The sequence below is a fragment of the Littorina saxatilis genome, unplaced genomic scaffold (assembly GCF_037325665.1).
Source record: "Littorina saxatilis isolate snail1 unplaced genomic scaffold, US_GU_Lsax_2.0 scaffold_334, whole genome shotgun sequence".
NCBI lineage: Eukaryota > Metazoa > Mollusca > Gastropoda > Littorinimorpha > Littorinidae > Littorina > Littorina saxatilis.
In genome coordinates, this window is record NW_027126378.1 from 90,177 (window position 1) to 101,002 (window position 10,826).

A 10,826-nucleotide genomic window follows, 5' to 3' on the forward strand; every position below is an offset into this window, starting at 1 on the left:
CTTGGATGCTGATGACGTGGCTGGTGGTACTTCTGGTTGTAACTTGTAGTTGATTCCCACGTTCCTGTTCATCCTCCTCTTGTAGCTGTAAAGCCTCCACATTGTCTTCGTCATCCACTTTGACATTCAGCGGGCAGTTGAAGTTTTGCTGCTGTAAAAGTAACAAATTGCATACTTATAAAACATCTAGTGAATACAAACAGCTCTTGATTTCCTTTTAATTTTACCGTACCCAACCAATTTTTACCAAGCCTATTTCAATTCTCACTGCCAATGCTAATTGCTATGGAGTACGTGTGACTGTGAGTGTCAAATACTGTAATTTTATAATCCCTCATTTCCTTTTATCTTCTTTAACCAAAGTTCACCTAGCCTACATCAATTTAACAAACATATTATATCACATATGTTCTGAAAAAGAGTGGCACTGGCACAAATTGACAAAACATATGGGGATCTAAATCAAACCAAAGCCGAACATCTGATGGGACAATAATGATACTGAACAGCTGACTGGCATGGTGACTTGTTTGAATTTGATGCCTGTGCATGGATAAACTGATTTGCAGAAAATGTTCCTTACATGAATGTATCACATAGACTGATCTAGATGAATTTCCTGTCACTCACTCACTGTGACTAATCTGGTCTTTCTATGTAAGTATAGTGGTCCAGTGAACGATACCTTTGCCTGTGGTCAGTGTCACTCCCTGTCAGAGGAAAGTTATTCATCCAAAGTGAAAAAACTTAGACTTACTCGTGTTGCGAAAAAAACAAAGTATTTAGTCTACACCCGAGAGAGCATTTTTGGAACAAACAGTGTAGAGTCAATACAGGGAGGACAGAGGAAATTTTAAGGCGACATCATTAAGTTCTACCTTTGTACCTACCTCGCGTGCAATGGCCAATGTCGAGTTTCAACCGCGTAGTTCGTCGACGACACACTTATTCTTAAAAGTCAGCAATTGACGACGTGGCGAAAATATTCTGAAATTCTGAAATTCTTCTCTCCGTTGGGACCGGGTTTATTTGGTAAACGTAAGTGGTCCCGCGTTCATCATGATGTCACTTGTCGATTCCGGATGCGGTCTTCGAGTTTGGTTTCTCCGGTGATCTGTGTAACGTCTTTCGGTTCAGCACATACACGGAGGCAACTCCTGTCAGTGTGTTCCAAGCTTTATTCATTTCTTAGTAACTCTAGACAAGCACATGTATGGTACATCGACCTAGATATTCTCCCGCATAGTGGGAAGTAACGTGCAGTGCGCATGTCCCGTGACGTATGCCCTTGTTACAATGCGCATGTCTGGCCTAGTGCCTTACTAAGACCAAAAAAAAAATTGTCTGTTTAGGGTAACATGACCAAAAAAAGTAGGGTCGGTAGGTAGGTAGTTGTTTTTTTTTTTTGTTTTTTTTTTGTAAATGCTATGTTGGCTGAACATTCACTTCTTATATTTGATGAATACATGTTTCAAAACTAACGTATAAATAAAACAGAGAGAAAGGGAGAGAAAGAGAGAGAGAGAAAGAGAGATTCTACAGTGTATGTTCAAATTCACTTATAAACCAAAATAAGTTCACAAATACATCCACACAAAAAATTGTCATCTAACTTTAATTGTTTAAAAGAACACCACAGTTGAAACAAGAATCTCAAACTGAAACATGTTTTTCCTCTCCTTTGTTTTGTATCTAGACTTTAATGTCTATTTCTTCTTTTGTTTTCTTTTTATACCCTGAAAAAGTCCACAGACCTCAAATGTTGACTTGAATGAAATCATTAAACATTTTCATTCAACAGAAACATGTTCAAATTCACATATTTAAACCAAAATAAGTTCACAAATACATCCGCACAAATTTTTTTAATTGTTTGAAAGAACACCACAGTTTAAACAAGAATCTCAAACTGAAACAGGATTTTCCTCTACTTTGTTTTGTATCTAGACCTGTGTCTTTTTTACATCCTGCAAAAAGTCCACGGACTTCAAATGTTTACTTGGGTGAAATCATTTAGCATCCTTTCTGCCTGGCGAGTACACTTTAAAAGTTTTAGTCAACAATCTCAAAATGTCGTGGTGAAATCATTTTCATGTGACACTTTGATGAACTTTAACACACACACACACTCACAAAAACACACCCCCCCAAAAAAAAAAAATTAAATAAATAAAAATAAAAATAACAACAAAAAAACGCACAAACAGTTGACATAGTTCTAGAGATGCAATGGATGAAAGATTGGGTTTGTGCTAGTTCACTTCTTTCTGCCAAATGGTCTCTGAGCCGTGATGGGTGTGTTCTGTGTTGCACAAGAATTGAAGGATTTTAACTCGCCAAGCGAAAGGCCCCAGTCCAGTTCAAAGCCGTTCTCACCAGAAAGAGATTCCGATCCCAAACACTGAACCTCGTAACCCTTAAGAAGGTCGGAATGAATGTCTTCGTAGATGTAGTGAAGTGTTGTTGATGTTGGGTATCTACTTATTAATTTCGTTTGTTCAAGATGGTCACACTTTTGAAAAACAATTGCATAACAGGTGCCGGCTTTGGCACTCGCCGCACTGATTTCGCGATGCGTAGCCATTTTTTTTCACTTCTGTGATGACAAGGGAGGCTAATCTTAATGCTTGGTTACTTCCAGTATGGCGCGCGACGCTCACTTTCGTTCCTAATGAAACGCCAAATGTCTCTTTTTAGCATTTTTACCTCTTTTTTTTTCTTTTTTTTTTTTGAAATCAAAAAAGTTTTTGGGTCGGCGCCAAATCGATAGGGTCGGTCGGGTTACCCTAAACAGACAATTTTTCTTTTTGGCCTAAGCTCACAAATAGTGTCATCCCCCTTTCTCTGCCGAATGCAAACAAATCAAATGTCCTACTCTCTCTAAATTATTCCTACCAAGTAATGGACAAATCATATGCAACCAACGTTGTTCCTACTTTTACAATTACCAAACTCTGAAACACATTTTTATCCACAACACCAATACAACATTCTTTATAACAACACCTGAATGTATTTCAATGATGTGACACACTCAGAACAACACAAAGTATGCTTTTGTTCAATAGTACCTCACACATAATTTCCATCTTAATAGTACTACCCCATGTACGCATAATAAACAAAAATATGCACAATAAGTCAGTTCAATAGTACCTCATACATAATTTCCATCTTAATAGTACCGTACACCATGTACGCATAATAAACACAAATATGCATAATAAGTCATACAACTTCTTCCTTTTAGCACCATATTGTTTGACTAGTCCAGATCAAAAACATAGCAGTCAGTCAATTTAGTTTAGTTTTGTTTTTGTTTTACTGTGTCTCATATTCTTGCAATATTGTGGGTTTTTTTTATCAGTCTCCCACTGCGTGTTGCCACTTGTGGTGAAATGCTTGTTGTTTGTTCTGCTTGTATTTCATGATCCTGAGTGCCATTTTCTGTGTTGTGTTGTTTTGTTGTCATGCTTTCTGTCACTTGTTTTTGCCCTGTTTGGTTTGTTTGATCTGTTGTATTTTGATGGTATTTTGGTGACTGTGGTTGCTGAATGAGTATCTGTTCATGTGACTTTCGGAGGTGTTTTCGATTTCTTCGGTACCGCCTACCATTTGCACACATGCGCACGAAAAAGATCCCACGTTCACAGCGAAAGTCTCAGGGCTTGGAAAACACGAAGACACGCATGCATCATCTCTCGTCTCCGATTATCATGATCGTATTTCGATAGGCCTACTTTGACGAGACAAACTCAATGCTGGTGTGTCGAAGAAGACAGCCACAGCGGGCTTGTTCGAATCAAAGTATCACACCATATCTTCAACGTATTACAAATACCTGTCCCAATATAGACCAGTTGGTCTAAGAGGACGTTAAACCCTAATAGTCAGTCAGTCTCTCTCTCTCTCTCTCTCTCTCTCTCTCTCTCTCTCTCTCTCTCTCAGTCTTTCTGCCTTTCTCTGTCTCTTTGTGTCCCTCTCTTTCTCTCCCTTTCTTTGTGCCTCTTTGTGCCTCTCTCTCTCCCTCTCTCTCTCTCTCAGTCTCTCTCTCTCTTTTTCTCTCTCTCTTTCTCTCTCTATCATTCTCTCTCTCTCTCGGCTCTCTCTCTCTCTCTCTAGCTCTCTCTCTCTCTCTCTCTCTCTCTCTCTCTCTCTCTCTCTCTCTCTCTCTCTCTCTCTCTCTGTGCCTCTGTGTGCCTCTTTCTCTCTCCCCCTCTTTCTCTGCCTCTTGCGCCTTTCTCTTTGGTGAAACTGTCGATGATTAAAGGAAATGGCAAACACACATAAACAACCTGTGCAACGTGTTATCAAGTAATTTACATTTGATGTCAAAACTCAAATATTATACGAAATCTGAAGCACCAAAATTGTTCGTTTTGTGCCTCTCTCTCTCTCTCTCTCTCTCTCTCTCTCTCTCTCTCTCTGTCTCTCTCCACCCTCTCTCTCTGTCTCTCTCTCTGTCTCTCTCTCTCTCCACCCTCTCTCTCTCTCTCTCTCTCTCTCTCTCTCTCTCCTACTATTTCTATCTCCCTCTGTGTGCCATCCCTCTCTCTCTCTTTCTCTGCGGTGTGCCTCTCTCTCTCTACCTCTTTGTGCTTCTCTCCCTCTCTCCTCCCTCTCTCTCTCTCTCTCTCTCTCTCTCTCTCTCTCTCTCTCTCTCTCTCTCTCTCTCTCTCTCTCTCTCTCTCTCTCTCTCTCTCTCTCCTTTAAACAGTATTTTATTCGTAAACAGACACACTCTCTCTTGTAAATCAGTGGTGCTGTGTTTCTTGACTTTAAAAAAGCGTTTGATCTTATTGATCATTCAATTTTATTGAAGAAATTACAGTTGTATAATTATCAGAAACAGTTCAGTGTGTAAATTGTTTGCTTCCTATTTACAGGACAGATCTCAATATACTGCCCTTAACTGTAAAATATCTACTGAGGAAACTAGTGGGAAATGCGGGTTTTTTGCTGACGATTCTTCTCTTCATTCAGGTGGAAAGTCTGTTCCAGTATTAGAGTCCTCCCTTCAAACAGCTTCAAACGATGTAAATAACTGGTCTAGTGCCAATGCTATGCTTGTCCATCCAACAAAAACTAAAAGTATGGTAATTGCAACCAGACAAAAACATCAGATTTCTCCACTCAAACTAAATCTTAATATTGGTACGCAATCAATTGAACAAGTTCAACGGCATCGCGTTTCAGGGGTAATTATTGATTGTGAATTCAAGTGGCAGGCACAATTACAGCATATTTGAAAGAAAGTAGCCAAGAACGTTTTCCTCCTATCCAAGTTAAAGCAATTTACGGACAGAAGGACTCTGGAAATGTTCCACCATTCTCATGTAATGCCTCACATCAATTATGTTTCGACGCTCTGGGATGGCAGCAGTGATGTCCACTTGAAAAAGTTAGACTCTCTATCGTCGCTCGGCTAAACTCATCGTAAAGGATAATGCCCCAACATGTACATATATGAAATTAAAAATGCTTAACTTTCTTCCACTGGAAAAGCATCTCAAGTTAAACAAAACCATTTTCATGCATAAATTGTATTACAGTAAAGTGCCGATTTACATTACATCATTATTTAACAAAGCTACCGACAGATATGGGTCGGTCAACTTGATCCCACCGATTCCACGAATTGACCTTTATAAGACCAGTTTTGCTTTTTCGGGTACATCAGTTTGGAATTCACTTCCATCATCCTTTAAGCACTTAAAGTCATTAAAAAGTTTTAATAAATGTGTCAAAAACACTTAATGTCTAAGTAGTTTAACGCGTTTTGATTTACCACACTTAGTATTACGCCAAAGATATGCTGTGCATTGTATAGGCCCCTATTCTGAACATATTTTTGTTGTACTATTGCTACATGTTCGATTGCTACCAGCTTGTACTTATAATTACTTGCATAGTATGCATTTGATTTTATGAATAACCACGTGCACATATGTATGCTCTTCATGCCTCATCTTCTTCATCATCATCATCATCTCCAGTAGGTATTAATTTAGTTTTACTAAAGCCTGCTGGGACACAAGTAATGGGTTAGTGCATTTGTAAACAGGAATCGCTTGACAAGTGGCCCCCTTCATCCCCCCCTTCCTCGTCCTGATATGGCTCTACGTAGTCGGCTGGACGTTAAGCAACAAATAAACAAACAAAAAAGTCATCATCAACATCATCATCATCATCATCATCATCATCATCATCATCATCATCATCAACATCAACATCATCGTCATCTTTATCATCACGTGTTGAAGTTTTCTGACCTCCTTTTGTTGGTAAACTTTTTAACATTTTAATTTTTAATTTTTCAATTTTATCATTGTGTGTCTGTGCGTCCCAAGGACAGATTGTAAGAAAAGGCGTAGCCATAAATCTGAATCCTTGTTAAATAAAGTTCAATTCAATTCAATTCAATTCTCTACCTGTTTCTCTCTCTCTTTGCCTCTTTGTGCTTCTCTGTCCCACCCTCTCTCTCTCTCTTTTCTCTCTCTCTCTTTGTGATTCTCTCTTTCTCTCTCTCTCTACCTGTCTCTCTCTCTCTCTCTCTTTGCCTCTTTGTGCTTCTCTCTCTCTCTCTCTCTCTCTCTCTCTCTCTCTCTCTCTCTGCCTCTGTGTGCCTCTCTCTCTGTGCCTCATTGTGCATCTCTCTCTCTCTCCACCCTCCCTCTCTCTCTCCCTCTCTCTGCTTCTTTATGTCTCTCTCTCTCTCTCTCTCTCTCTCTCTCTCTCTCTCTCTCTCTCTCTCTCTCTCCCTCTCTGTGTGAATGTTTGTGCCCCTCTCTCTCTCTCTCTTTCTCTCTCTGTGTGCCTCTCTCTCTCTCCTTCTCTCTCTCCTGAGCGTATAAGAATGTCCTTGTGTGCGATGTGTAATTGAGACATGGATGTGTTCATGTCTGAATGCGTAAGCACAATGCAAGGTATGGCCAGAGAGGTATGTGGGAGGTGTTTTTATAACCTGTCCTGTTATATAGTGCTGTATGTCTTATGTAAAATCAACGTCTTGTTTGTATTATTGTTATGTACCACGCCTGAATTTCTCTATGAGATAATAAAGTATTCTTATTCTTATTCTTATTCCTTCTCTCTCTCTCTGCCTCTTTGTTCCTCTCTCTCCCACTCTCTCTCTCTGGCCCCTCTCTCTCTCTCTCTCTCTCTCTCTCTCTCTCTCTCTCTCTCTCTCTCTCTCTCTCTCTCTCTCTCTCTCTCTCTCTCTCTCTCTCTCTGTCACGTTTCAATATATCACTTAAGGTGATTATGAAACGGTTAGTTACTACTAACTAACTAACCACACCACGATCCACTCTCGCAGTCATACAATTAAATAGAGACAACAAAAGTATAAGTTTCAGACGCCTGTTTATGTAAAAACTCGCCACCTCCCTCGAGACTTCACTCAAAATATGTTCTTTTACGTTCACAAAACGTAAAAAACCCGTGGTCACTGACAAAATGCCAGTTAGAATATAGAAAATTATAGTAACACGCTGATCCCGTGTAAAGATAAGAAAATACGACTGTTCTGCTCAAAAGTGCTAATTAATGCAGGTGTCTCACACCCCACGTTGTCACTACTCGAAAATAATCACAGACAGCAAAAATAACAACGGTGGTCAACGGGGTGCAAAGACATGGTGCACTTAGCTTTCTTTGGCCACTGGGTGGACGGCCTGTAATTAGTCTTTTTAGCCTCCACAACTGCTCCGTCGAATGAAGTGCTGGTTAGCGTGGTGACGAAGCAGGGAACTGTGGAGGCATCAGGCGCCGCACCCAGTCGCTGGTTAGCTGGTTAGCCGGTTCGCTGGTTAGCTGGTTAGCCGGTTCGCTGGTTAGCCGGTGTGCTGGTTAGCGTAGTCCCGCAGAAGGCAGCCGAACAGAAGTTAGGAAAACGAAGGCTGCAAACAGAAAGCATCGGTGCACTAAACATGTCAGCTACCCCTCACCCTCCACCTTTAAACATGTCATCTTTACATATCTCATCGAGCACGTGGGCCTGCACATTGGACTTTTCACAACAACAAAACAGCCTTTTTCCGTCCTTCTCTCCCCATCTGCAAAAACCATATACAGATTAGTATTTTAGCGTCACAGAGAGCAAATTATGCGCTAACCTGGAAAGAACAACAGAGAGTATTTCATTCCACAAACACAGACTCGTCAACAGCGTTAAATAATGATTTATTACCTCAAACAGCCTATGAATGTAGCACTCTCATGGAAGCAAAACCTGCTTCCTCCCTGGAATGGCCTCTGTTCGTCAACAGTGACAACAACATCCAGAAACCCCTTGTCGAATACTTATGCGAAAACCATCGCACGACGAAGGAAAGATTTGACGACTCGTCCTCAGCAAAACATGTGGCAGTGAGAAGGTGATAACTCGCTGAAGTTCCCCTAAAGTGCCGAATATTCTATCCGGTGAAATCCATCATACTCTAGAAATCGTCGTATTCGATCCTTCTTCTTCTGCCGCTGAGTGTCAAGTGCGCCGTCCTTGTGTCTCTCACAGACCACCTAGCCAATAACACGTGACTGACCTTGTCACATATCAAGTTCAGCTATCCACAATTCTGCCTCGCAAAGCAGAATTAACCCCGAAAAATCCGTGCGGCACAAAACATCCGTGGTCGCGCTGTCAGCAAAACTCTGCCGTATAGCCCCGAATCACGCACAGGCGCTTTCAGTCGCAATTGACCAAGAGAAGGCACCCCACCGAGTGACACTTTCTTGGTCTATGTCACTAGATCGTGACACACTCTCTCTCTCTCTCTCTCCCTCCGTCTCTCTCTCTGTGCCTCTGTGTGCCTCTCTCTCTCCCCCCCCCCCCCCTCTTTCTCTGCCTCTTTGTGCCCCTCTTTTTGGTGTAACTGTCGACGATTAAAGGAAATGGCATACGTAAAATAAGTATCTTTACTATGGCCAAAAGAAAAACTGACCTTAAATCGATCTTTTTTTGATCGTAAGATTTCTATGCGGATCTTTCAAATGTATGTTTGTCGCGATCACGCGGTATCCGTCTGGGGTAATCGATATAAAAACAAAGTAATAAATCTCAATCTTAGCTTTGGCTTATTTATTTGTCATCACTATATCAAAAGCGCTTTGAACTTCGGATAAGGCGCTATATAAATAAAGAGAATAAAAATGCGGTGACGATGCCCCCAACAGACAGAATTTAAATGAATTGAATTGAATTACAATCTTTTTAAAAAAAATCGATTAATGGGGTTGTAGCGTAGGGTGTGATATTCAACAAACCGGTCTAAAACATTCTCACCCTACCCACTTCACGAATCGCTTCTCGATTATTTTAAGATCTTTTATTGATGATTACAAATATTGGCTCGTTCTTTTTACGTATGTTCGTTCATAGTCAATTCATCGACTACTTGTTTTCCTTTTATCTCCGTTTCATTATCAGATCACATGTATCACTTATCGTTCTGTCCTCGTTCATGCGAAGCCATTAGAGTTGAACAATCTCTCGAATGCGTGAATACGCTGTCGCAACTCGAGCTTGTTTGCCTTGACTGAGATCCGTGCGGGACGTCGTACATCCATCAACAGGTTACGACGTGGGGCTGGTAATACCGGCAATCAGGACCGCAGTTCTCAGGAACGTCATAAGTAGGAATAAAAACTTCATCCTTCCTCCACCTTGGATTGGATCAGCATGCCGCTGTAACATCAACGGTAACATATGCTCGTACACAGCGCATCTCACTAAACATCATTTGCAAAACATTTTCCTAATCTACTGTGAAATCACACGTAACAGGACAAACAAACGAATACCTAACATTGCACTGTTATCGGTTAGACGGTTATCACAATACTGCCCTTCACCATTCATTTACCCAAAAACAACCTACACAATGCCTTCTCTTGTCAAACGGGTGGACGGGAAAATGAATCATCGATTGGCTTACCTGGACCGATGTTGCAACAATAATTGTTTACGTTTCGACGCTTTCCAAAGCACGCACAACAACCCATGTCATCAACTCCATGTTGATCCAACCGCGCATCAAGTCGTGGTAGTCAATAAATACGTCACAGCGCAACGAGTTACGTCATCAAATGACGTCGATCCTCTCGGTATCTCGGTTCACTCAAACCTTCCGGAACATGACCAAGACTAGTAAAGTCCTATTTTGTTACAGAACCCCATGGAATAAGATAAAATTCCTAATTTAATCTAAAAAAAAAACACAATAGGAATTTCTGATAAACACAAACAAACTGTGTTACCAAGCTTTTAAATTGCCGAACACAATAAGATGGTAATCGCTGGATTTGGATAGCTAGACATGTTTCTAGTCTGAATCATATGTGGCTCGACTCAGATAGTCGGTACCATGATTATCTTGCCCGGGGTGACTCTCACAGAAAAGTTGTAAGACTGATGAGAAGGGCTCTCCATTTGCTTTACTCTCTCTCTCTCTCTTCTCTTTCTCTCTCTGCTGCTGCGGCTGTTGTTGCCGCTTCTTTTACGAAAAGTTGCAGCTCTTTTCCCTCCAAACCCATCTCTTTCCCAGCTTCAATTAACTCCTTCAAAAGAGAAGTTGAAGATTTTGGAGGGAGTATGTTGCTTATTGCAACATTCTGCGCATTCCTGCGCGAACTGGATGATCTGGTTTCTTCAACCATATCATTTTGATTTGGCTCTGTATCGAGCTCACTTGGATCTCTCACAGCACTCATGCTGCGAAGATTGTGCGTGCGTGATGTTTGCATTTAAACAACACTATTGTCAACTTGTCACTGAACCACGAAATGAATATACTCTCCCGAAGAAAAGGAGAGTTCCTAACCTGTCT